General features: G+C 47.3%; 15 non-coding genes across 15 annotated transcripts; 1 reads left to right on the forward strand and 14 right to left on the reverse strand.

The window, feature by feature from the left end:
* Window positions 1–246: 246 nt before the first annotated feature.
* trnag-ucc (transfer RNA glycine (anticodon UCC)) lies at window positions 247–318 on the reverse strand. Its single transcript has one exon. It is a non-coding gene; the product is annotated as a tRNA-Gly (tRNA).
* Window positions 319–847: 529 nt separating this feature from the next.
* Window positions 848–919, reverse strand: trnag-ucc (transfer RNA glycine (anticodon UCC)). Its single transcript has one exon. It is a non-coding gene; the product is annotated as a tRNA-Gly (tRNA).
* A 530-nt stretch (window positions 920–1,449) lies between these two features.
* Window positions 1,450–1,521, reverse strand: trnag-ucc (transfer RNA glycine (anticodon UCC)). Its single transcript has one exon. It is a non-coding gene; the product is annotated as a tRNA-Gly (tRNA).
* A 528-nt stretch (window positions 1,522–2,049) lies between these two features.
* trnag-ucc (transfer RNA glycine (anticodon UCC)) lies at window positions 2,050–2,121 on the reverse strand. Its single transcript has one exon. It is a non-coding gene; the product is annotated as a tRNA-Gly (tRNA).
* A 529-nt stretch (window positions 2,122–2,650) lies between these two features.
* Window positions 2,651–2,722, reverse strand: trnag-ucc (transfer RNA glycine (anticodon UCC)). Its single transcript has one exon. It is a non-coding gene; the product is annotated as a tRNA-Gly (tRNA).
* Window positions 2,723–4,172: 1,450 nt separating this feature from the next.
* On the reverse strand, window positions 4,173–4,244 carry trnag-ucc (transfer RNA glycine (anticodon UCC)). The gene has a single exon. It is a non-coding gene; the product is annotated as a tRNA-Gly (tRNA).
* Window positions 4,245–4,772: 528 nt separating this feature from the next.
* trnag-ucc (transfer RNA glycine (anticodon UCC)) lies at window positions 4,773–4,844 on the reverse strand. The gene has a single exon. It is a non-coding gene; the product is annotated as a tRNA-Gly (tRNA).
* A 529-nt stretch (window positions 4,845–5,373) lies between these two features.
* On the reverse strand, window positions 5,374–5,445 carry trnag-ucc (transfer RNA glycine (anticodon UCC)). Its single transcript has one exon. It is a non-coding gene; the product is annotated as a tRNA-Gly (tRNA).
* Window positions 5,446–5,975: 530 nt separating this feature from the next.
* On the reverse strand, window positions 5,976–6,047 carry trnag-ucc (transfer RNA glycine (anticodon UCC)). The gene has a single exon. It is a non-coding gene; the product is annotated as a tRNA-Gly (tRNA).
* A 2,053-nt stretch (window positions 6,048–8,100) lies between these two features.
* On the reverse strand, window positions 8,101–8,172 carry trnag-ucc (transfer RNA glycine (anticodon UCC)). The gene has a single exon. It is a non-coding gene; the product is annotated as a tRNA-Gly (tRNA).
* Window positions 8,173–8,701: 529 nt separating this feature from the next.
* On the reverse strand, window positions 8,702–8,773 carry trnag-ucc (transfer RNA glycine (anticodon UCC)). Its single transcript has one exon. It is a non-coding gene; the product is annotated as a tRNA-Gly (tRNA).
* A 529-nt stretch (window positions 8,774–9,302) lies between these two features.
* On the reverse strand, window positions 9,303–9,374 carry trnag-ucc (transfer RNA glycine (anticodon UCC)). Its single transcript has one exon. It is a non-coding gene; the product is annotated as a tRNA-Gly (tRNA).
* A 1,790-nt stretch (window positions 9,375–11,164) lies between these two features.
* Window positions 11,165–11,236, reverse strand: trnag-ucc (transfer RNA glycine (anticodon UCC)). Its single transcript has one exon. It is a non-coding gene; the product is annotated as a tRNA-Gly (tRNA).
* Window positions 11,237–13,296: 2,060 nt separating this feature from the next.
* Window positions 13,297–13,368, forward strand: trnad-guc (transfer RNA aspartic acid (anticodon GUC)). The gene has a single exon. It is a non-coding gene; the product is annotated as a tRNA-Asp (tRNA).
* Window positions 13,369–13,489: 121 nt separating this feature from the next.
* Window positions 13,490–13,561, reverse strand: trnag-ucc (transfer RNA glycine (anticodon UCC)). Its single transcript has one exon. It is a non-coding gene; the product is annotated as a tRNA-Gly (tRNA).
* Window positions 13,562–25,828: the final 12,267 nt, after the last annotated feature.

Genomic DNA, 25,828 nt, shown 5'->3' on the forward strand with positions numbered 1-25,828 from the left:
GGCCGTTCCTGGTCGGGGGGCGCTGATCGGGGGCGACTACCTGTCTCTGCAACTCCTCGTTAGTATAGTGGACAGTATCTCCGCCTGTCACGCGGAAGACCGGGGTTCGATTCCCCGACGGGGAGACCTAGTCCTTTACTGCTGCCCAAAGACCCATGCAAAAGTTTTGCTCCAGCCACGAGTTAAATGAGGAGTTGGCCAGGGGCCCCGGACGACTGTTTTAACGACAGCTTGAGCAATAGGCAATGCGTTGGCCGGGAATCGAACCCGGGTCAACTGCTTGGAAGGCAGCTATGCTCACCACTATACCACCAACGCAGATGGTCGGGCATAGACTGGATGCCGCCTTGTGCGGTCAGCAAGAATGCTCGCAACACATTAGCAGCTGGCAGGACCCGAAACTCTCTTTGTTTGGGCCCGGCACTGGAAAAAAACGCATTAACTTTTTGACCTGACCTACAAGGCTCTTTATTAAAAAAGCAAGCTCTCTAATTTAATAACTTAACCCGTTTTACACAGACACTTCAAATTTAAATGGTATTAGATTATTTGTTTGGCTTAACTGGCTTCTGTGAAGCGATGACCTAAAATGACGCATGAGGCCTTTCCTGGTCGGGGGGCGCTGATCGGGGGCGACTACCTATCTCTGCAACTCCTCGTTAGTATAGTGGACAGTATCTCCGCCTGTCACGCGGAAGACCGGGGTTCGATTCCCCGACGGGGAGACTTAGTCCTTTTACTGCTGCCCAAAGACCCATGCAAAAGTTTTGCTCCAGCCACGAGTTAAATGAGGAGTTGGCCAGGGGCCCCGGACGACTGTTTTAACGACAGCTTGAGCAAAAGGCAATGCGTTGGCCGGGAATCGAACCCGGGTCAACTGCTTGGAAGGCAGCTATGCTCACCACTATACCACCAACGCAGGCGGTTGGGCATAGACTGGATGCCGCCTTGTGCGGTCAGCAAGAATGCTGGCAACACATTAGCAGCTGGCAGGAACCGAAACTCTCTTTGTTTGGGGCCGGCACTGGAAAAAATACGCATGAACTTTTTGACCGGACCTACCAGGCTCTTTATTAAAAAAGCAAGCTCTCTAATTTAATAACGTAACCCGTTTTACACAGACACTTCATATTTAAATGGTATTAGATGATTTTTTTGGCTTCACTGGCTTCTGTGAAGCGATGACCTAAAATGACGCATGAGGCCGTTCCTGGTCGGGGGGGCGCTGATCGGGGGCGACTACCTTTCTCTGTTACTCCTCGTTAGTATAGTGGACAGTATCTCCGCCTGTCACGCGTTAGACCGGGGTTCGATTCCCCGACGGGGAGACCTAGTCCTTTACTGCTGCCCAAAGACCCATGCAAAAGTTTTGCTCCAGCCACGAGTTAAATGAGGAGTTGGCCAGGGGCCCCGGACGACTGTTTTAACGACAGCTTGAGCAAAAGGCAATGCGTTGGCCGGGAATCGAACCCGGGTCAACTGCTTGGAAGGCAGCTATGCTCACCACTATACCACCAACGCAGATGGTCGGGCATAGACTGGATGCCGCCTTGTGCGGTCAGCAAGAATGCTCGCAACACATTAGCAGCTGGCAGGACCCGAAACTCTCTTTGTTTGGGCCCGGCACTGGAAAAAAACGCATTAACTTTTTGACCTGACCTACCTGGCTCTTTATTAAAAAAGCAAGCTCTCTAATTTAATAACGTAACCCGTTTTACACAGACACTTCATATTTAAATGGTATTAGATGATTTGTTTGGCTTCACTGGCTTCTGTGAAGCGATGACCTAAAATGACGCATGAGGCCGTTCCTGGTCGGGGGGCGCTCATCGGGGGCGACTACCTGTCTCTGCAACTCCTCGTTAGTATAGTGGACAGTATCTCCGCCTGTCACGCGGAAGACCGGGGTTCGATTCCCCGACGGGGAGACCTAGTCCTTTACTGCTGCCCAAAGACCCATGCAAAAGTTTTGCTCCAGCCACGAGTTAAATGAGGAGTTGGCCAGGGGCCCCGGACGACTGTTTTAACGACAGCTTGAGCAAAAGGCAATGCGTTGGCCGGGAATCGAACCCGGGTCAACTGCTTGGAAGGCAGCTATGCTCACCACTATACCACCAACGCAGGCGGTTGGGCATAGACTGGATGCCGGGTTGTGCGGTCAGCAAGAATGCTGGCAACACATTAGTAGCTGGCAGGAACCGAAACTCTCTTTGTTTGGGCCCGGCACTGGAAAAAAACGCATTAACTTTTTGACCTGACCTACAAGGCTCTTTATTAAAAAAGCAAGCTCTCTAATTTAATAACTTAACCCGTTTTACACAGACACTTCAAATTTAAATGGTATTAGATTATTTGTTTGGCTTAACTGGCTTCTGTGAAGCGATGACCTAAAATGACGCATGAGGCCTTTCCTGGTCGGGGGGCGCTGATCGGGGGCGACTACCTATCTCTGCAACTCCTCGTTAGTATAGTGGACAGTATCTCCGCCTGTCACGCGGAAGACCGGGGTTCGATTCCCCGACGGGGAGACTTAGTCCTTTTACTGCTGCCCAAAGACCCATGCAAAAGTTTTGCTCCAGCCACGAGTTAAATGAGGAGTTGGCCAGGGGCCCCGGACGACTGTTTTAACGACAGCTTGAGCAAAAGGCAATGCGTTGGCCGGGAATCGAACCCGGGTCAACTGCTTGGAAGGCAGCTATGCTCACCACTATACCACCAACGCAGGCGGTTGGGCATAGACTGGATGCCGCCTTGTGCGGTCAGCAAGAATGCTGGCAACACATTAGCAGCTGGCAGGAACCGAAACTCTCTTTGTTTGGGCCCGGCACTGGAAAAAATACGCATGAACTTTTTGACCGGACCTACCAGGCTCTTTATTAAAAAAGCAAGCTCTCTAATTTAATAACGTAACCCGTTTTACACAGACACTTCATATTTAAATGGTATTAGATGATTTTTTTGGCTTCACTGGCTTCTGTGAAGCGATGACCTAAAATGACGCATGAGGCCGTTCCTGGTCGGGGGGGCGCTGATCGGGGGCGACTACCTTTCTCTGGTACTCCTCGTTAGTATAGTGGACAGTATCTCCGCCTGTCACGCGGAAGACCGGGGTTCGATTCCCCGACGGGGAGACCTAGTCCTTTACTGCTGCCCAAAGACCCATGCAAAAGTTTTGCTCCAGCCACGAGTTAAAGGAGGAGTTGGCCAGGGCCATACTAGGGCCATTTTTTCACCACATTTTGAATTTTGGGTGCATATTAATTCTGCTGGCATTTTTTGCCACCAAACCCTGATAACATTAAGAGAAACATAAACGACAAAACTAACAGTTTTCTATATTGTTTTTCGTCATTGGAAAGAACAACATTTTTGGCTTTAAAGCATGATTTAAAAAGAAATGTGGCAAATGTTATACAAAACATATACCGTCATTAATTATCATTTGAATATTGACAACATTAAGCTACATTTGAAAACATAATTGTGTATAAAGAGGCATGCTGTTTTGACCAATATTAATCTCTCTAGATTTAAAGATAGTCAAATTAACTATAACAAACAGGTTAAACAAGCCATAGCTTACTTTTAGACGTGGTGAATGAAGTTCGACTGTTCGAGGTTGTGATGGTCGTCCGATATCCCTTGCCAGTTATTATGCGTACAAAAAATCTTCTTGCATGAATATGGTCATTTTCTAGTGTTTATATCCAAAAAGATACGATGCAGGGAGATGTTTTTGTATTTAGCGCGCTCAGCGCGATGTAGGCTATTTCTGGACTTGTGCAGCGTCACGCAATCGCGCAGAATCTGATGACGTCAATGGTTCCGTTGCTTTCATTTTGTTTATCAATGGATGTTGCGATGATTTATATAAAAATGTATATCAAGTCATTCTCGAGTCATACAGTTCAAGTCAAGTCAAGTCTCAAGTCATTGGATCTCAAGTCAAAGTCAAGTCGAGTCATTTTTTTAATTTAGTCAAGCAAGTCTCAAGTCCTTAAATTTGCGACTCGAGTCTGACTCGAGTCAAGTCATGTGACTCGAGTCCCCCATCTCTGCCTTTACTGCTGCCCAAAGACCCATGCAAAAGTTTTGCTCCAGCCACGAGTTAAATGAGGAGTTGGCCAGGGGCCCCGGACGACTGTTTTAACGACAGCTTGAGCAAAAGGCAATGCGTTGGCCGGGAATCGAACCCGGGTCAACTGCTTGGAAGGCAGCTATGCTCACCACTATACCACCAACGCAGGCGGTTGGGCATAGACTGGATGCCGGGTTGTGCGGTCAGCAAGAATGCTGGCAACACATTAGTAGCTGGCAGGAACCGAAACTCTCTTTGTTTGGGCCCGGCACTGGAAAAAAACGCATGAACTTTTTGACCGGACCTACCAGGCTCTTTATTAAAAAAGCAAGCTCTCTAATTTAATAACGTAACCCGTTTTACACAGACACTTCATATTTAAATGGTATTAGAATATTCGTTTGGCTTCACTGGCTTCTGTGAAGCGATGACCTAAAATGACGCATGAGGCCGTTCCTGGTCGGGGGGCGCTGATCGGGGGCGACTACCTGTCTCTGCAACTCCTCGTTAGTATAGTGGACAGTATCTCCGCCTGTCACGCGGAAGACCGGGGTTCGATTCCCCGACGGGGAGACCTAGTCCTTTACTGCTGCCCAAAGACCCATGCAAAAGTTTTGCTCCAGCCACGAGTTAAATGAGGAGTTGGCCAGGGGCCCCGGACGACTGTTTTAACGACAGCTTGAGCAATAGGCAATGCGTTGGCCGGGAATCGAACCCGGGTCAACTGCTTGGAAGGCAGCTATGCTCACCACTATACCACCAACGCAGATGGTCGGGCATAGACTGGATGCCGCCTTGTGCGGTCAGCAAGAATGCTCGCAACACATTAGCAGCTGGCAGGACCCGAAACTCTCTTTGTTTGGGCCCGGCACTGGAAAAAAACGCATTAACTTTTTGACCTGACCTACAAGGCTCTTTATTAAAAAAGCAAGCTCTCTAATTTAATAACTTAACCCGTTTTACACAGACACTTCAAATTTAAATGGTATTAGATTATTTGTTTGGCTTAACTGGCTTCTGTGAAGCGATGACCTAAAATGACGCATGAGGCCTTTCCTGGTCGGGGGGCGCTGATCGGGGGCGACTACCTATCTCTGCAACTCCTCGTTAGTATAGTGGACAGTATCTCCGCCTGTCACGCGGAAGACCGGGGTTCGATTCCCCGACGGGGAGACTTAGTCCTTTTACTGCTGCCCAAAGACCCATGCAAAAGTTTTGCTCCAGCCACGAGTTAAATGAGGAGTTGGCCAGGGGCCCCGGACGACTGTTTTAACGACAGCTTGAGCAAAAGGCAATGCGTTGGCCGGGAATCGAACCCGGGTCAACTGCTTGGAAGGCAGCTATGCTCACCACTATACCACCAACGCAGGCGGTTGGGCATAGACTGGATGCCGCCTTGTGCGGTCAGCAAGAATGCTGGCAACACATTAGCAGCTGGCAGGAACCGAAACTCTCTTTGTTTGGGCCCGGCACTGGAAAAAATACGCATGAACTTTTTGACCGGACCTACCAGGCTCTTTATTAAAAAAGCAAGCTCTCTAATTTAATAACGTAACCCGTTTTACACAGACACTTCATATTTAAATGGTATTAGATGATTTTTTTGGCTTCACTGGCTTCTGTGAAGCGATGACCTAAAATGACGCATGAGGCCGTTCCTGGTCGGGGGGGCGCTGATCGGGGGCGACTACCTTTCTCTGTTACTCCTCGTTAGTATAGTGGACAGTATCTCCGCCTGTCACGCGGAAGACCGGGGTTCGATTCCCCGACGGGGAGACCTAGTCCTTTACTGCTGCCCAAAGACCCATGCAAAAGTTTTGCTCCAGCCACGAGTTAAATGAGGAGTTGGCCAGGGGCCCCGGACGACTGTTTTAACGACAGCTTGAGCAAAAGGCGATGCGTTGGCCGGGAATCGAACCCGGGTCAACTGCTTGGAAGGCAGCTATGCTCACCACTATACCACCAACGCAGGCGGTTGGGCATAGACTGGATGCCGCCTTGTGCGGTCAGCAAGAATGCTGGCAACACATTAGCAGCTGGCAGGAACCGAAACTCTCTTTGTTTGGGCCCGGCACTGGAAAAAATACGCATGAACTTTTTGACCGGACCTACCAGGCTCTTTATTAAAAAAGCAAGCTCTCTAATTTAATAACGTAACCCGTTTTACACAGACACTTCATATTTAAATGGTATTAGATGATTTGTTTGGCTTCACTGGCTTCTGTGAAGCGATGACCTAAAATGACGTATGAGGCCGTTCCTGGTCGGGGGGCGCTGATCGGGGGCGACTACCTGTCTCTGCAACTCCTCGTTAGTATAGTGGACAGTATCTCCGCCTGTCACGCGGAAGACCGGGGTTCGATTCCCCGACGGGGAGACCTAGTCCTTTACTGCTGCCCAAAGACCCATGCAAAAGTTTTGCTCCAGCCACGAGTTAAATGAGGAGTTGGCCAGGGGCCCCGGACGTCTGTTTTAACGACAGCTTGAGCAAAAGGCAATACGTTGGCAGGGAATCGAACCCAGGTCAACTGCTTGGAAGGCAGCTATGCTCACCACTATACCACCAACGCAGGCGGTTGGGCATAGACTGGATGCCGCCTTGTGCGGTCAGCAAGAATGCTGGCAACACATTAGCAGCTGGCAGGAACCGAAACTCTCTTTGTCTGGGCCCGGCACTGGAAAAAAACGCATTAACTTTTTGACCGGACCTACCAGGCTCTTTATTAAAAAAGCAAGCTCTCTAATTTAATAACGTAACCCGTTTTACACAGACACTTCATATTTAAATGGTATTAGATGATTTTTTTGGCTTCACTGGCTTCTGTGAAGCGATGACCTAAAATGACGCATGAGGCCGTTCCTGGTCGGGGGGGCGCTGATCGGGGGCGACTACCTTTCTCTGTTACTCCTCGTTAGTATAGTGGACAGTATCTCCGCCTGTCACGCGGAAGACCGGGGTTCGATTCCCCGACGGGGAGACCTAGTCCTTTACTGCTGCCCAAAGACCCATGCAAAAGTTTTGCTCCAGCCACGAGTTAAAGGAGGAGTTGGCCAGGGCCATACTAGGGCCATTTTTTCACCACATTTTGAATTTTGGGTGTATATTAATTCTGCTGGCATTTTTGGCCACCAAACCCTGATAACATTAAGAGAAACATAAACGACAAAACAAACGACAGTTTTCTATATTGTTTTTCGTCATTGGAAAGAACAACATTTTTGGCTTTAAAGCATGATTTAAAAAGAAATGTGGCAAATGTTATACAAAACATATACCGTCATTAATTATCATTTGAATATTGACAACATTAAGCTACATTTGAAAACATAATTGTGTATAAAGAGGCATGCTGTTTTGACCAATATTAATCTCTCTAGATTTAAAGATAGTCAAATTAACTATAACAAACAGGTTAAACAAGCCATAGCTTACTTTTAGACGTGGTGAATGAAGTTCGACTGTTCGAGGTTGTGATGGTCGTCCGATATCCCTTGCCAGTTATTATGCGTACAAAAAATCTTCTTGCATGAATATGGTCATTTTCTAGTGTTTATATCCAAAAAGATACGATGCAAGGAGATGTTTTTGTATTTAGCGCGCTCAGCGCGATGTAGGCTATTTCTGGACTTGTGCAGCGTCACGCAATCGCGCAGAATCTGATGACGTCAATGGTTCCGTTGCTTTCATTTTGTTTATCAATGGATGTTGCGATGATTTATATAAAAATGTATATCAAGTCATTCTCGAGTCATACAGTTCAAGTCAAGTCAAGTCTCAAGTCATTGGATCTCAAGTCAAAGTCAAGTCGAGTCATTTTTTTAATTTAGTCAAGCAAGTCTCAAGTCCTTAAATTTGCGACTCGAGTCTGACTCGAGTCAAGTCATGTGACTCGAGTCCCCCATCTCTGCCTTTACTGCTGCCCAAAGACCCATGCTAAAGTTTTGCTCCAGCCACGAGTTAAATGAGGAGTTGGCCAGGGGCCCCGGACGACTGTTTTAACGACAGCTTGAGCAAAAGGCGATGCGTTGGCCGGGAATCGAACCCGGGTCAACTGCTTGGAAGGCAGCTATGCTCACCACTATACCACCAACGCAGGCGGTTGGGCATAGACTGGATGCCGCGTTGTGCGGTCAGCAAGAATGCTGGCAACACATTAGTAGCTGGCAGGAACCGAAACTCTCTTTGTTTGGGCCCGGCACTGGAAAAAAACGCATGAACTTTTTGACCGGACCTACCAGGCTCTTTATTAAAAAAGCAAGCTCTCTAATTTAATAACGTAACCCGTTTTACACAGACACTTCATATTTAAATGGTATTAGAATATTCGTTTGGCTTCACTGGCTTCTGTGAAGCGATGACCTAAAATGACGCATGAGGCCGTTCCTGGTCGGGGGGGCGCTGATCGGGGGCGACTACCTTTCTCTGTTACTCCTCGTTAGTATAGTGGACAGTATCTCCGCCTGTCACGCGGAAGACCGGGGTTCGATTCCCCGACGGGGAGACCTAGTCCTTTACTGCTGCCCAAAGACCCATGCAAAAGTTTTGCTCCAGCCACGAGTTAAATGAGGAGTTGGCCAGGGGCCCCGGACGACTGTTTTAACGACAGCTTGAGCAAAAGGCAATGCGTTGGCCGGGAATCGAACCCGGGTCAACTGCTTGGAAGGCAGCTATGCTCACCACTATACCACCAACGCAGATGGTCGGGCATAGACTGGATGCCGCCTTGTGCGGTCAGCTTGAATGCTCGCAACACATTAGCAGCTGGCAGGACCCGAAACTCTCTTTGTTTGGGCCCGGCACTGGAAAAAAACGCATTAACTTTTTGACCTGACCTACAAGGCTCTTTATTAAAAAAGCAAGCTCTCTAATTTAATAACTTAACCCGTTTTACACAGACACTTCAAATTTAAATGGTATTAGATTATTTGTTTGGCTTAACTGGCTTCTGTGAAGCGATGACCTAAAATGACGCATGAGGCCTTTCCTGGTCGGGGGGCGCTGATCGGGGGCGACTACCTATCTCTGCAACTCCTCGTTAGTATAGTGGACAGTATCTCCGCCTGTCACGCGGAAGACCGGGGTTCGATTCCCCGACGGGGAGACTTAGTCCTTTTACTGCTGCCCAAAGACCCATGCAAAAGTTTTGCTCCAGCCACGAGTTAAATGAGGAGTTGGCCAGGGGCCCCGGACGACTGTTTTAACGACAGCTTGAGCAAAAGGCAATGCGTTGGCCGGGAATCGAACCCGGGTCAACTGCTTGGAAGGCAGCTATGCTCACCACTATACCACCAACGCAGGCGGTTGGGCATAGACTGGATGCCGCCTTGTGCGGTCAGCAAGAATGCTGGCAACACATTAGCAGCTGGCAGGAACCGAAACTCTCTTTGTTTGGGCCCGGCACTGGAAAAAATACGCATGAACTTTTTGACCGGACCTACCAGGCTCTTTATTAAAAAAGCAAGCTCTCTAATTTAATAACGTAACCCGTTTTACACAGACACTTCATATTTAAATGGTATTAGATGATTTGTTTGGCTTCACTGGCTTCTGTGAAGCGATGACCTAAAATGACGCATGAGGCCGTTCCTGGTCGGGGGGCGCATTAACTTTTTGACCTGACCTACCAGGCTCTTTATTAAAAAAGCAAGCTCTCTAATTTACACAGACACTTCATATTTAAATGGTATTAGATGATTTGTTTGGCTTCACTGGCTTCTGTGAAGCGATGACCTAAAATGACGCATGAGGCCGTTCCTGGTCGGGGGGCGCTGATCAGGGGCGACTACCTGTCTCTGCAACTCCTCGTTAGTATAGTGGACAGTATCTCCGCCTGTCACGCGGAAGACCTGACCTACCAGGCTCTTTATTAAAAAAGCAAGCTCTCTAATTTAATAACGTAACCCGTTTTACACAGACACTTCATATTTAAATGGTATTAGATGATTTGTTTGGCTTCACTGGGTCGGGCATAGACTGGATGCCGCCTTGTGCGGTCAGCAAGAATGCTCGCAACACATTAGCAGCTGGCAGGACCCGAAACTCTCTTTGTTTGGGCCCGGCACTGGAAAAAAACGCATTAACTTTTTGACCTGACCTACCAGGCTCTTTATTAAAAAAGCAAGCTCTCTAATTTGATAACTTAACCCGTTTTACACAGACACTTCATATTTAAATGGTATTAGATGATTTGTTTGGCTTCACTGGCTTCTGTGAAGCGATGACCTAAAATGACGCATGAGGCCTTTCCTGGTCGGGGGGCGCTGATCGGGGGCGACTACCTATCTCTGCAACTCCTTGTTAGTATAGTGGACAGTATCTCCGCCTGTCACGCGGAAGACCGGGGTTCGATTCCCCGACGGTGAGACCTAGTCCTTTACTGCTGCCCAAAGACCCATGCAAAAGTTTTGCTCCAGCCACGAGTTAAATGAGGAGTTGGCCAGAGGCCCCGGACGACTGTTTTAACGACAGCTTGAGCAAAAGGCAATGCGTTGGCCGGGAATCGAACCCGGGTCAACTGCTTGGAAGGCAGCTATGCTCACCTTCTATACCACCAACGCAGATGGTCGGGCATAGACTGGATGCCGGCTTGTGCGGTCAGCAAGAATGCTCGCAACACATTAGCAGCTGGCAGGACCGAAACTCTCTTTGTTTGGGCCCGGCACTGGAAAAAAACGCATTAACTTTTTGACCTGACCTACCAGGCTCTTTATTAAAAAAGCAAGCTCTCTAATTTGATAACTTAACCCGTTTTACACAGACACTTCATATTTAAATGGTATTAGATGATTTGTTTGGCTTAACTAGCTTCTGTGAAGCGATGACCTAAAATGACGCATGAGGCCTTTCCTGGTCGGGGGGCGCTGATCGGGGGCGACTACCTATCTCTGCAACTCCTTGTTAGTATAGTGGACAGTATCTCCGCCTGTCACGCGGAAGACCGGGGTTCGATTCCCAGACGGGGAGACTTAGTCCTTTTACTGCTGCCCAAAGACCCATGCAAAAGTTTTGCTCCAGCCACGAGTTAAATGAGGAGTTGGCCAGGGGCCCCGGACGACTGTTTTAACGACAGCTTGAGCAAAAGGCGATGCGTTGGCCGGGAATCGAACCCGGGTCAACTGCTTGGAAGGCAGCTATGCTCACCACTATACCACCAACGCAGGCGGTTGGGCATAGACTGGATGCTGCCTTGTGCGGTCAGCAAGAATGCTGGCAACACATTAGCAGCTGGCAGGAACCGAAACTCTCTTTGTTTGGGCCCGGCACTGGAAAAAAACGCATGAACTTTTTGACCGGACCTACCAGGCTCTTTATTAAAAAAGCAAGCTCTCTAATTTAATAACGTAACCCGTTTTACACAGACACTTCATATTTAAATGGTATTAGATTATTCGTTTGGCTTCACTGGCTTCTGTGAAGCGATGACCTAAAATGACGCATGAGGCCGTTCCTGGTCGGGGGGCGCTGTTCGGGGGCGACTATCTGTCTCTGCAACTCCTCGTTAGTATAATGGACAGTATCTCCGCCTGTCACGCGGAAGACCGGGGTTCGATTCCCCGACGGGGAGACCTAGTCCTTTACTGCTGCCCAAAGACCCATGCAAAAGTTTTGCTCCAGCCACGAGTTAAATGAGGAGTTGGCCAGGGGCCCCGGACGACTGTTTTAACGACAGCTTGAGCAAAAGGCAATGCGTTGGCCGGGAATCGAACCCAGGTCAACTGCTTGGAAGGCAGCTATGCTCACCACTATACCACCAAAGCAGATGGTCGGGCATAGACTGGATGCCGCCTTGTGCGGTCAGCAAGAATGCTCGCAACACATTAGCAGCTGGCAGGACCCGAAACTCTCTTTGTTTGGGCCCGGCACTGGAAAAAAACGCATTAACTTTTTGACCTGACCTACCAGGCTCTTTATTAAAAAAGCAAGCTATCTAATTTAATAACTTAACCCGTTTTACACAGACACTTCATATTTAAATGGTATTAGATGATTTGTTTGGCTTCACTGGCTTCTGTGAAGCGATGACCTAAAATGACGCATGAGGCCGTTCCTGGTCGGGGGCGCTGATCGGGGGCGACTACCTATCTCTGCAACTCCTCGTTAGTATAGTGGACAGTATCTCCGCCTGTCACGCGTAAGACCGGGGTTCGATTCCCAGACGGGGAGATTTAGTCCTTTTACTGCTGCCCAAAGACCCATGCAAAAGTTTTGCTCCAGCCACGAGTTAAATGAGGAGTTGGCCAGGGGCCCCGGACGACTGTTTTAACGACAGCTTGAGCAAAAGGCAATAAGTTGGCCGGGAATCGAACCCAGGTCAACTGCTTGGAAGGCAGCTATGCTCACCACTATACCACCAACGCAGATGGTCGGGCATAGACTGGATGCCGCCTTGTGCGGTCAGCAAGAATGCTCGCAACACATTAGCAGCTGGCAGGACCCGAAACTCTCTTTGTTTGGGCCCGGCACTGGAAAAAAACGCATTAACTTTTTGACCTGACCTACCAGGCTCTTTATTAAAAAAGCAAGCTATCTAATTTAATAACTTAACCCGTTTTACACAGACACTTCATATTTAAATGGTATTAGATGATTTGTTTGGCTTCACTGGCTTCTGTGAAGCGATGACCTAAAATGACGCATGAGGCCGTTCCTGGTCGGGGGCGCTGATCGGGGGCGACTACCTATCTCTGCAACTCCTCGTTAGTATAGTGGACAGTATCTCCGCCTGTCACGCGGAAGACCGGGGTTCGATTCCCCGACGGGGAGACCTAGTCCTTTACTGCTGCCCAAAGACCCATGCAAAAGTTTTGCTCCAGCCACGAGTTAAATGAGGAGTTGGCCAGGGGCCCCGGATGACTGTTTTAACGACAGCTTGAGCAAAAGGAAATGGGTCGGGCATAGACTGGATGCCACCTTGTGCGGTCAGCAAGAATGCTCGCAACACATTAGCAGCTGGCAGGACCCGAAACTCTCTTTGTTTGGGCCCAGCACTGGAAAAAAACGCATTAACTTTTTGACCTGACCTACCAGGCTCTTTATTAAAAAAGCAAGCTCTCTAATTTAATAACGTAACCCGTTTTACACAGACACTTCATATTTAAATGGTATTAGATGATTTGTTTGGCTTCACTGGCTTCTGTGAAGCGATGACCTAAAATGACGCATGAGGCCGTTCCTGGTCGGGGGGCGCTGATCGGGGGCGACTACCTTTCTCTGCAACTCCTCGTTAGTATAGTGGACAGTATGTCCGCCTGTCACGCGGAAGACCGGGGTTCGATTCCCCGACGGGGAGACCTAGTCCTTTACTGCTGTCCAAAGACCCATGCAAAAGTTTTGCTCCAGCCACGAGTTAAATGAGGAGTTGGCCAGGGGCCCCGGACGACTGTTTTAACGACAGCTTGAGCAAAAGGCAATGCGTTGGCCGGGAATCGAACCCGGGTCAACTGCTTGGAAGGCAGCTATGCTCACCACTATACCACCAACGCAGTTGGTCGGGCATAGACTGGATGCCGCCTTGTGCGGTCAGCAAGAATGCTCGCAACACATTAGCAGCTGGCAGGACCCGAAACTCTCTTTGTTTGGGCCCGGCACTGGAAAAAGACGCATTAACTTTTTGACCTGACCTACCAGGCTCTTTATTAAAAAAGCAAGCTCTCTAATTTAATAACGTAACCCGTTTTACACAGACACTTCATATTTAAATGGTATTAGATGATTTTTTTGGCTTCACTGGCTTCTGTGAAGCGATGACCTAAAATGACGCATGAGGCCGTTCCTGGTCGGGGGGGCGCTGATCGGGGGCGACTACCTTTCTCTGTTACTCCTCGTTAGTATAGTGGACAGTATCTCCGCCTGTCACGCGGAAGACCGGGGTTCGATTCCCCGACGGGGAGACCTAGTCCTTTACTGCTGCCCAAAGACCCATGCAAAAGTTTTGCTCCAGCCACGAGTTAAAGGAGGAGTTGGCCAGGGCCATACTAGGGCCATTTTTTCACCACATTTTGAATTTTGGGTGCATATTAATTCTGCTGGCATTTTTTGCCACCAAACCCTGATAACATTAAGAGAAACATAAACGACAAAACTAACAGTTTTCTATATTGTTTTTCGTCATTGGAAAGAACAACATTTTTGGCTTTAAAGCATGATTTAAAAAGAAATGTGGCAAATATTATACAAAACATATACCGTCATTAATTATCATTTGAATATTGACAACATTAAGCTACATTTGAAAACATAATTGTGTATAAAGAGGCATGCTGTTTTGACCAATATTAATCTCTCTAGATTTAAAGATAGTCAAATTAACTATAACAAACAGGTTAAACAAGCCATAGCTTACTTTTAGACGTGGTGAATGAAGTTCGACTATTCGAGGTTGTGATGGTCGTCCGATATCCCTTGCCAGTTATTATGCGTACAAAAAATCTTCTTGCATGAATATGGTCATTTTCTAGTGTTTATATCCAAAAAGATACGATGCAGGGAGATGTTTTTGTATTTAGCGCGCTCAGCGCGATGTAGGCTATTTCTGGACTTGTGCAGCGTCACGCAATCGCGCAGAATCTGATGACGTCAATGGTTCCGTTGCTTTCATTTTGTTTATCAATGGATGTTGCGATGATTTATATAAAAATGTATATCAAGTCATTCTCGAGTCATACAGTTCAAGTCAAGTCAAGTCTCAAGTCATTGGATCTCAAGTCAAAGTCAAGTCGAGTCATTTTTTTAATTTAGTCAAGCAAGTCTCAAGTCCTTAAATTTGCGACTCGAGTCTGACTCGAGTCAAGTCATGTGACTCGAGTCCCCCATCTCTGCCTTTACTGCTGCCCAAAGACCCATGCAAAAGTTTTGCTCCAGCCACGAGTTAAATGAGGAGTTGGCCAGGGGCCCCGGACGACTGTTTTAACGACAGCTTGAGCAAAAGGCGATGCGTTGGCCGGAAATCGAACCCGGGTCAACTGCTTGGAAGGCAGCTATGCTCACCACTATACCACCAACGCAGGCGGTTGGGCATAGACTGGATGCCGCCTTGTGCGGTCAGCAAGATTGCTGGCAACACATTAGCAGCTGGCAGGAACCGAAACTCTCTTTGTTTGGGCCCGGCACTGGAAAAAAACGCATGAACTTTTTGACCGGACCTACCAGGCTCTTTATTAAAAAAGCAAGCTCTCTAATTTAATAACGTAACCCGTTTTACACAGACATTTCATATTTAAATGGTATTAGATTATTCGTTTGGCTTCACTGGCTTCTGTGAAGCGATGACCTAAAATGACGCATGAGGCCGTTCCTGGTCGGGGGGCGCTGATCGGGGGCGACTACCTGTCTCTGCAACTCCTCGTTAGTATAGTGGACAGTATCTCCGCCTGTCACGCGGAAGAACGGGGTTCGATTCCCCGACGTGGAGACCTAGTCCTTTACTGCTGCCCAAAGACCCATGCAAAAGTTTTGCTCCAGCCACGAGTTAAATGAGGAGTTGGCCAGGGGCCCCGGATGACTTTTTTAACGACAGCTTGAGCAAAAGGAAATGGGTCGGGCATAGACTGGATGCCGCCTTGTGCGGTCAGCAAGAATGCTCGCAACACATTAGCAGCTGGCAGGACCCGAAACTCTCTTTGTTTGGGCCCGGCACTGGAAAAAAACGCATTAACTTTTTGACCTGACCTACCAGGCTCTTTATTAAAAAAGCAAGCTCTCTAATTTAATAACGTAACCCGTTTTACACAGACACTTCATATTTAAATGGTATTAGATGATTTGTTTGGCTTCACTGGCTTCTGTGAAACGATGACCTAAAATGACGCATGAGGCCGTTCCTGGTCGGGGGCGACTACCTGTCTCTGCAACTCCTCGTTAGTATAGTGGACAGTATCTCCGCCTGTCACGCGGAAGACTGGGGTTCGATTCCCCGACGGGGTGACCTAGTCCTTTACTGCTGCCCAAAGACCCATGCAAAAGTTTTGCTCCAGCCACGAGTTAAATGAGGAGTTGGCCAGGGGCCCCGGATGACTGTTTTAACGACAGTGTTACGTGCCCACTAAATGAGTTTGAACAGGGACAACATAACACATAAAAACGACACCTCAAGCGATATACATAAATGAGTACATAAACGTGCCCACTAAATGAGTTTGAACAGGGACAACATAACACATAAAAACGACACCACAAATATTCCGGTGAGTCTTCCGGGTCCGCTGACTGCTGTTCTAGCTAAATCTACACTAAACAACGTGATAACCCAACACCAATACCACCAGCTCGAAACAAAAGAAAAACGGGTAAGACGTGGTACATACACAAGCGTCCCGCTAAGAACGGCATAAGAAAGAAACATGAAACATGACGCTGATCATGTAGACGCCTCTGTGGAGACGAGCGCCTGAGAGCACTCTGAAGGGCGCGCGCGCTGCCATCAGAGACGACTCAGCAATGAAAGTGAGAGCGTCAACACGGGTGTGAGAGAGAGAGCGGATGTCGATCTCGGCGTCCTTATAGTAGCAAGCCCCGCCCACTCGCAGCTGGCGAGACGTCACGTGACCTATGGGGAGAGACAGCGAGAAAGAACAGCACAGACATTGTTCCCAACAGGCTGACCAACGTAACACCCCCACCCTTAAAGAAAATAAATTGGGATTAAATCAATAACCAATAAACAGATTATAAATAAACAGATTATAAATAACATTTACAAACCCACAAACAGCAAGGACTCCGAAACATGCTGAACTAAAACAGGGAAGAGAAAAAAAAATTAAACAATTTATTTGGCAATTTTCAACAGGACCGAGGCAATGCATCTGCAACTACGTTGTCACGTCCTCGAATATGTCTAATCTCCAAGTTGCAACCTTGAAGGATCAAACTCCACCGCATTAAACGTTGGTTGGAATTTCTCATGCGATCAAGAAAAACCAAAGGGTTGTGGTCTGTATAGACCACCACCGGACACAAAGCACCTCCGACATAGACCTCGAAGTGCTGAAAGGCAAGCACTAGAGCAAGGGCTTCCTTTTCTATTGTCGAATAAGCACGCTGACAGCGGGTAAACTTACGCGAAAAAAAAACAGACAGGGTGTTCAAAACCATCCCCGTCCTGTTGCAGAAGAACGGCTCCCGCTCCCAGATCACTCGCGTCAACAGCGATGGAAAAAGGCAGAGAAAAATTAGGAGCGGCTAGCACAGGCGCAGTAGTCAACAGTGCTTTTATAGAGTCGAAAGCAGCTTGACTCCGTGAAGTCCAGATATAAGACACCTTTGGACTCAGCAGATCAGTGAGAGGTGAGGCAAGAGCAGAGAAGTTTTTACAAAACGACCGATAGTAGCCGACCATGCCAAGGAAGCGGCGGAGTTCGCGGCGGGTTGTTGGAGAAGGATAATTCAAAATCGCCTCCACTTTAGACTGGACAGGGCGCACCTGCCCCCGACCAACCACTTTACCCAGATACACCACAGTGGCCTGGCCAAACTCACACTTAGCCAGGTTAATGGTCAAATTAGCTTCAGACAACCTGCCAAACACAGTAGAAAGATGGGTCATATGCGAAAACCAGGAGTCACTATAGATGATCAAATCATCTAAATAAGCCTCGCAGTTGGACACCCCTTCAAGAACGCCGTTGATAAGCCTCTGAAAGGTGGCAGGATCGTTACGAAGGCCGAAGGCCATAGCGGTGTACTGGAGGAAGTGATCAGGTGTTACAAAGGCTGAGATCTCCTTGGCACGGAGCGTCAACGGAACCTGCCAGTAACCCTTCAATAGGTCAATTTTACTGACGAATACAGCGGAACCCAGACGATCAACACAATCGTCAATGCGCGGTAATGGGTAACTGTCAGGCCTTGTGACAGCATTCACCCTCCTAAAATCCGTGCAAAACCGGGTGGAACCGTCACTCTTTGGAACAAGTAAACAAGGCGAACTCCACGGACTATTACTAGACTCTGCAATGCCGTTTCTTAGCATAAACTTCACCTCATTTGAAAACAACAACCTTTTATGTGGATTTACACGATACGGATGTTGTTTAATTGGGCATGTAGCGCCCACATCAATGTCATGCTCAATTTTCGTTGTCCGATGCGGCACATCAGGAAACAGGTTCTCATACTGCTTAAACAGAGAGACTAAGTCGTTACGTTCCAAGGTGGATAAGTTAGACAAAAATGAATCTAAATCATTAAGAACCTCAGAATTCTTCATTCTTCCTTCAATAACCTCCCTCGAGGGAATACGACCTTCATCTTCCAACAAAGGACTAAACACAGCGCCCTGTTGTACCGACGGAAACACATTCTCAACATGCGCCGTCACCGCCAGCGAAGCAGCAACTTCAGCACCCCACTTCTTGGACAGCGCCACTTTTGGCACGCGAACATCAGTTCTGTTAACTGAAGTGGAAGGCGATTTGAGCTCCGTAACTGAACCTTCTCCTCGATCACAAAACAGCTTCAGACGATTAATGTGACACAACGTAGTCTTTCTCCTTCGATCTGGGGTAGAGATAACATAGTTTAAATCACCCACTCGTCGTTCGACACGATAGGGACCACTGTAACGAGCCTGCAAAGCAGAACCCAACCCAGGAATCAACACGAGAACTCTATCCCCAGGACTGAAACTTCGAGAAACAGCCCTCTGATCAAATCTCTGCTTCATTCTCTTCTGACAGACCCCTAAATTATCTCTAGCCAACTGACATGCACGACTGAGTCTACTACGCATCTTAGACACATAATCCGTCAAACTGAGACAATCTTTAGGCTCAGCAAGCCAAGACTCCTTCAACAGCTTTAAAGGTCCCCGAACCGTGTGCCCAAAAACCAGCTCCGACGGGCTAAAACCCAAACTCTCTTGTACCACCTCGCGCACAGCAAAAAGAGCAGACGGAACCCCTTCGTCCCAATCACGCTGGAACTCGAGGCAAAAACACTTGAGTATACTCTTCAAAGTTTGATGGAACCTCTCGAGTGCACCTTGAGTCTGCGGACGGTACGGACTGGATGTAACATGATGGACCGCGAGCTGACGCATAACTTGTGCGAACACACGAGACATAAAATTGGTGCCGCGGTCTGTCTGAACTGTTTTTGGGAGGCCAAAAAGAGAGAAGAAACCCATCAGGGCTTTTATAATGACCGGAGCTGTGATTTTGCGGAGCGGGACAGCTTCTGGAAAACGAGTCGAGCTACACATTATGGTGAGCAACCATTGATTCCCAGTCTTTGTTCGAGGCAATGGACCAACACAGTCCAGTATAATATTTTCAAAAGGCTCAAAAGCAACCGGAATTGGCTGTAAAGGCGCAGGCGGAATCACCTGGTTAGGTTTACCAGTAACCTGACACACGTGACATGTTCTACAGTATCTCACAACGTCTCTCTTAATACCTGGCCAAAAAAAATGGCGTTGAACTCTATCAGTAGTTTTATTTACGCCAAGATGACCTGCCAAGTGATGGTCATGAGCCAAACTCAGAACCTTATCACGAAAAGCAACTGGGACAACAACTTGAAAAAGAACTCTCCACTCATCTTGCGCTGAGGCCATCAGAGGTCTCCACTTGCGCATTAAGACACCATCTCGTAAAAAATAGCCATGCGGCGTATGCTCAATATCTTCTTCAGACAAACTTTCTGAAAAAAAAGAAGACAGAGATGGGTCACTTTTCTGTTCCTTAATGAGCTGCTCTCGACTCATAGACAAATTATGAACATCAGAGGGAAACGACAGTGAACCAGAATTCAAAAGTAACTCACTATCGCTTGAGAGTGAAGGTCGAGCAATAAAAGTATCGCTAAGGTCAAGCTGTTCCTCAATTCCATTCTCTAGTTCATTTCTCGCCATGGCTCGAGTAACGACGCTAGAGGAAAAAACTTCAGGGAAGCTAATGGACAAGTCATCTGTACACGTTTTTGGAAGTGCATGAGACACTATGGGGCAAGGCAAAACTTTTCCCCCACACAAATCATTACCCAGTATCATCGCTACATTTTCAATGGGCAAGGAGGGCCGTACGCCCACGGTAACGTTGCCAGTAACTAAGTCAGACATAAGAAAAATCTCATGCAGAGGGACATTAACATGACCCATTTCGAATCCACGCACCAAAATACTATCACCAGTAAAAGTCTCATCACCGAAAGGCAATACATCTCGTAAAATAAAGCTCTGTGAAGCGCCAGTATCTCGCAGAATTTTTACCGGAGTTTTTACACGCTCACCGGGCAAAGAGACAAAACCATCCATTATAAACGGCCCAAAACCGTGCTTATCCAACTTAGTGTCGTTCCTACTCACCGATAAATTTGAAACACACAACCCCACCTCTGATCTGTAAGAAGCGGGCTGACTTGTCGCCCTATTTTTACGCTTTAGAGTATAACACTCAGACAGAACATGACCTCGTTTCTTACAGTAGGCGCAGGTCGGAACGGTAACACTAGACCCCGACGGACGGCGGTCTGGAGAGCAAGCAGAAGCAGGCACGGTCTCTTTAGACATTTTAGACATATTTGAATGACCCGAGACATTTTGCGAAAGTTTTAAACTAGGAAGGACACGCTTATGTGTGAGCACATACTCGTCAGCCAACACGGCTGCGCGAGCAGGAGTCAGATTTTTATGCTCACTAACATGGGTAGCGACAGCTTGAGGAAGACCGTTTTTAACATCTTCAAGAATAATCAAATCACGAAGAGATTGAAAAGTTGTTACTTCCTGTGAACTAAGCCAACGATCAAATAACATTTCTTTTTCTCTAACATATTCGACATAGGTGAGAGCTTCAGGCTTAAGATAACTGCGAAACTTTTGTCGATAAGCCTCAGGCACAAGAGCATAAATGCGTAAAACAGCATGTTTAACTTTTTCGTAATCTGCTGCGTCTTCGAGAGTTAATGAGGAATAAGCTTCCTGCGCTTTTCCAGTGAAGACACATTGTAACGTCATGGTCCAAATTTCTTTAGGCCATTTAAATGTTGTAGCCACGCGCTCGAAATGCGCAAAAAACTGATCAACTTCGCTCTCATTAAAAGGTGGAACGAGGCGAATGTTACGAGTTATGTCTAACTGATCTGGCTTAAATGCAACACCAGCCTCACGAGCCTTCAATTCGAGTTCTTTAATGCGTAACGCTTGTGCAAATTCAAGATCTTTCAATATAAATTCGTGTTCTCTTTTTTCTCGTTCTCGTACTGTCTGTCTATTAGCCTCTAACCTAGTTTTCTCGCGTTCCCATTCAATTTCCTTTTCTCTTAACTGTAAACGTTTCAATTCTAGTGCTGCTTTAGTAGGTGAAGAGTCAATAAGAAGACGCTTACCCAGATCAGGTGATGTAGATACTTCAGGAGACACTTTTCCAAACTCACCCAGTTCTCGCAACTTTTCCACAAGCATATCCTGCAGATCAGCCTTGGAAGGGCTACCACTCACTTCAAGTTTATAGTGGCCAGCGATTCTAACAAGGTCATCACGTGTAATCGTTAACAACAACTCTTGCGAAGGAGCGAGGATAAACGCGTCTAAATCAAACATTGCGAGTGATTCCAAATTCCCTAAATGGGCAAAAGTCGAAAGAGAAAACAAAACAAAAGGCGCTCTCCCACAGCGCGCAGTACAACCACCACCGAAAAAGATTTTTACGAAAGGAAAAATCGAGAAGAACAAATAAATAAATATGGTCCAAAACCCGGCAAGACGAGCCCCCATTTATATGTTACATGCCCACTAAATGAGTTTGAACAGGGACAACATAACACATAAAAACGACACCTCAAGCGTCAAATGACAATACAAAAACAATTTATTGTCAATGGTTTAAATGATAAATAATTGAGTCACAAAGAAAGCATGGTGGTAAAATGAATAGTAAAACAAACAGAAAGAAAAACCCTGCTCACAGCTGTCTTTCGGATCAAAGCTCTCTCCTGCCTCCCGTCCAAAAAGAAAGACAATATTCCGGTGAGTCTTCCGGGTCCGCTGACTGCTGTTCTAGCTAAATCTACACTAAACAACGTGATAACCCAACACCAATACCACCAGCTCGAAACAAAAGAAAAACGGGTAAGACGTGGTACATACACAAGCGTCCCGCTAAGAACGGCATAAGAAAGAAACATGAAACATGACGCTGATCATGTAGACGCCTCTGTGGAGACGAGCGCCTGAGAGCACTCTGAAGGGCGCGCGCGCTGCCATCAGAGACGACTCAGCAATGAAAGTGAGAGCGTCAACACGGGTGTGAGAGAGAGAGCGGATGTCGATCTCGGCGTCCTTATAGTAGCAAGCCCCGCCCACTCGCAGCTGGCGAGACGTCACGTGCCCTATGGGGAGAGACAGCGAGAAAGAACAGCACAGACATTGTTCCCAACAGGCTGACCAACGTAACAGACAGCTTGAGCAAAAGGAAATGGGTCGGGCATAGACTGGATGCCGCCTTGTGCGGTCAGCAAGAATGCTCGCAACACATTAGCAGCTGGCAGGACCCGAAACTCTCTTTGTTTGGGCCCGGCACTGGAAAAAAACGCATTAACTTTTTGACCTGACCTACCAGGCTCTTTATTAAAAAAGCAAGCTCTCTAATTTAATAACGTAACCCGTTTTACACAGACACTTCATATTTAAATGGTATTAGATGATTTGTTTGGCTTCACTGGCTTCTGTGAAACGATGATCTAAAATGACGCATGAGGCCATTCCTGGTCGGGGGCGACTACCTGTCTCTGCAACTCCTCGTTAGTATAGTGGACAGTATCTCCGCCTGTCACGCGGAAGACCGGGGTTCGATTCCCCGACGGGGAGACCTAGTCCTTTACTGCTGCCCAAAGACCCATGCAAAAGTTTTGCTCCAGCCACGAGTTAAATGAGGAGTTGGCCAAGGGCCCCGGACGACTGTTTTAACGACAGCTTGAGCAAAAGGCGATGCGTTGGCCGGGAATTGAACCCGGGTCAACTGCTTGGAAGGCAGCTATGCTCACCACTATACCACCAACGCAGGCGGTTGGGTATAGACTGGATGCCGCCTTGTGCCGTCAGCAAGAATGCTGGCAACACATTAGCAGCTGGCAGGAACCGAAACTCTCTTTGTTTGGGCCCGCACTGGAAAAAAACGCATTAACTTTTTGACCGGACCTACCAGGCTCTTTATTAAAAAAGCAAGCTCTCTAATTTAATAACGTAACCCGTTTTACACAGACACTTCATATTTAAATGGTATTAGATGATTTGTTTGGCTTCACTGGCTTCTGTGAAGCGATGACCTAAAATGACGCATGAGGCCGTTCCTGGTCGGGGGGCGCTGATCGGGGGCGACTACCTGTCTCTGCAACTCCTCGTTAGTACAGTGGACAGTATCTCCGCCTGTCACGCGGAAGACCGGGGTTTGATTCCCCGACGGGGAGACCTAGTCCTTTACTGCTGCCCAAAGACCCATGCAAAAGTTTTGCTCCAGCCATGAGTTAAATGAGGAGTTGGCCAGGGGCCCCGGACGTCTGTTTTAACGACAGCTTGAGCAAAAGGCAATGCATTGGCTGGGAATCGAACCCGGGTCAACTGCTTGGAAGGCAGCTATGCTCACCACTATACCACCAACGCAGGCGGTTGGGCATAGACTGGATGCCGCCTTGTGCGGTCAGCAAGAATGCTGGCAACACATTAGCAGCTGGCAGGAACCGAAACTCTCTTTGTCTGGGCCCGGCACTGGAAAAAAACGCATGAACTTTTTGACCGGACCTACCAGGCTCTTTATTAAAAAAGCAAGCTCTCTAATTTAATAACGTAACCCGTTTTACACAGACACTTCATATTTAAATGGTATTAGATGATTTGTTTGGCTTCACTGGCTTCTGTGAAGCGATGACCTAAAATGACGCATGAGGCCGTTCCTGGTCAGGGGGGCGCTGATCGGGGGAGACTACCTATCTCTGCAACTCCTCGTTAGTATAGTGGACAGTATCTCCGCCTGTCACGCGGAAGACCGGGGTTCGATTCCCCGACGGGGAGACCTAGTCCTTTACTGCTGCCCAAAGACCCATGCAAAAGTTTTGCTCCAGCCACGAGTTAAAGGAGGAGTTGGCCAGGGCCATACTAGGGCCATTTTTCCACCACATTTTGAATTTTGGGTGCATATTAATTCTGCTGGCATTTTTTGCCACCAAACCCTGATAACATTAAGAGAAACATAAACGACAAAACTAACAGTTTTCTATATTGTTTTTCGTCATTGGAAAGAACAACATTTTTGGCTTTAAAGCATGATTTAAAAAGAAATGTGGCAAATGTTATACAAAACATATACCGTCATTAATTATCATTTGAATATTGACAACATTAAGCTACATTTGAAAACATAATTGTGTATAAAGAGGCATGCTGTTTTGACCAATATTAATCTCTCTAGATTTAAAGATAGTCAAATTAACTATAACAAACAGGTTAAACAAGCCATAGCTTACTTTTAGACGTGGTGAATGAAGTTCGACTGTTCGAGGTTGTGATGGTCGTCCGATATCCCTTGCCAGTTATTATGCGTACAAAAAATCTTCTTGCATGAATATGGTCATTTTCTAGTGTTTATATCCAAAAAGATACGATGCAGGGAGATGTTTTTGTATTTAGCGCGCTCACCGCGATGTAGGCTATTTCTGGACTTGTGCAGCGTCACGCAATCGCGCAGAATCTGATGACGTCAATGGTTCCGTTGCTTTCATTTTGTTTATCAATGGATGTTGCGATGATTTATATAAAAATGTATATCAAGTCATTCTCGAGTCATACAGTTCAAGTCAAGTCAAGTCTCAAGTCGCTCGGGGTCCCTCGGCCCCCACCCCATGATGCCCTGGGGCTTTGTCCCCCGCTCCTAGCCCCCCCATGGGCCCCTCCAGGGGCCCCCAAAGTCCGCACTGGTGAAGTTGCAAAATGCTGCAGTTCAGGGGTTCGCCACAAGGCGGCAGCACGGTCCAACGGGCAACCTACTCGACGTGCGTCGAATAGGTTGTGAGATGGCTTCCACGAAGTGCATATTCATCCACCTAAGTGCATATTCTTCATCCTAGTATTCCTCACGTCCAACGAACAGCATATTCATCCACCTAGTCGCCTATTCTACACTAATTAAGGCCACGAAGTGCATATTCATCCACCTAAGTGCATATTCTTCATCCTAGTCTTCCTCACGTCCAACGAACAGCATATTCATCCACCTAGGCGCCTATTCTACACTAATTAAGGCCACGAAGTGCATATTCATCCACCTAAGTGCATATTCTTCATCCTAGTCTTCCTCACGTCCAACGAACAGCATATTCATCCACCTAGTCGCCTATTCTACACTAATTAAGGCCACGAAGTGCATATTCGTCCACCTAAGTGCATATTCTTCATCCTAGGCTTCCTCACGTCCAACGAACAGCATATTCATCCACCTAGTCGCCTATTCTACACTAATTAAGGCCACGAAGTGCATATTAATCCACCTAAGTGCATATTCTTCATCCAAGTCTTCCTCACGTCCAACGAACAGCATATTCATCCACCTAGGCGCCTATTCTACACTAATTAAGGCCACGAAGTGCATATTCGTCCACCTAAGTGCATATTCTTCATCCTAGTCTTCCTCACGTCCAACGAACAGCATATTCATCCACCTAGTCGCCTATTCTACACTAATTAAGGCCACGAAGTGCATATTCGTCCACCTAAGTGCATATTCTTCATCCTAGTCTTCCTCACGTCCAACGAACAGCAT

Source organism: Rhinichthys klamathensis, unplaced genomic scaffold (assembly GCF_029890125.1).
Source record: "Rhinichthys klamathensis goyatoka isolate OS25496 unplaced genomic scaffold, OSU_Roscu_1.1 h1tg000176l_1, whole genome shotgun sequence".
NCBI classification, from domain to species: domain Eukaryota; kingdom Metazoa; phylum Chordata; class Actinopteri; order Cypriniformes; family Leuciscidae; genus Rhinichthys; species Rhinichthys klamathensis.